Source organism: Anopheles funestus (genome assembly GCF_943734845.2).
Source record: "Anopheles funestus chromosome X unlocalized genomic scaffold, idAnoFuneDA-416_04 X_unloc_40, whole genome shotgun sequence".
NCBI lineage: Eukaryota > Metazoa > Arthropoda > Insecta > Diptera > Culicidae > Anopheles > Anopheles funestus.
Genome location: NW_026045166.1, coordinates 67,501 through 68,200, shown reverse-complemented (window position 1 = coordinate 68,200; position 700 = coordinate 67,501). Strand labels below are relative to the sequence as shown.

General features: G+C 50.9%; 1 non-coding gene across 1 annotated transcript; it reads left to right on the top strand.

Moving 5' to 3' along the window:
• The first annotated feature begins 356 nt into the window (after nt 1-356).
• On the top strand, nt 357-514 carry LOC125773580 (5.8S ribosomal RNA). The gene has a single exon (XR_007420222.1). It is a non-coding gene; the product is annotated as a 5.8S ribosomal RNA (ribosomal RNA).
• The last annotated feature ends 186 nt before the right edge of the window (nt 515-700 follow it).

Below are 700 nucleotides of genomic sequence, written 5' to 3'. Positions count from 1 at the left end.
ATACGTATCCGGCCATAGGCACGGAACGAACAGGAACTGTGGTGCAGACATACAAGGGCCATGGGGCGGTACGCAAAGGATACGGATGAGCGAGTATGCAGGCCCAATACTCAATAGCTCGATCCGATCCAAGCACATGAGTTGACTGCGGCGCCAGGTTAACCGATGTGCTAAGAGAGTTGTTCCTGGGCCTTCAAAGTGACTTCAAAACTATCTTAGCGAATGGTGGCCATGGGCGTAGACATGAGCCACAAGTCACAAGGCCTGGGACTATTGGGTAATAAAGACAACTTAGTCAGAAAGTTAGTCTTTGGACGTACCACCGGGATTGTGTTACATTGGGAACCTTACTATAAAACCCTAGGCAGGGGATCACTCGGCTCATGGATCGATGAAGACCGCAGCTAAATGCGCGTCACAATGTGAACTGCAGGACACATGAACACCGATAAGTTGAACGCATATTGCGCGTCGGACGATTAAACCCGGCCGATGCACACATTCTTGAGTGCCTATCAATTCCTTGATATACAACAAACCAAACTTCAGGGTGGAGCGTGCCACAATAGAACACTATGGCGAGCAGCCCGTCTAGTGTCGTGGGGGAAACACGCTTCCACACTGTGCATAATGGCGTGCTCGGGACCTTTGTTGGGACCGCAGGGCGCTGAAAGTAAAGGGGTGAACCGCATAAATCGCA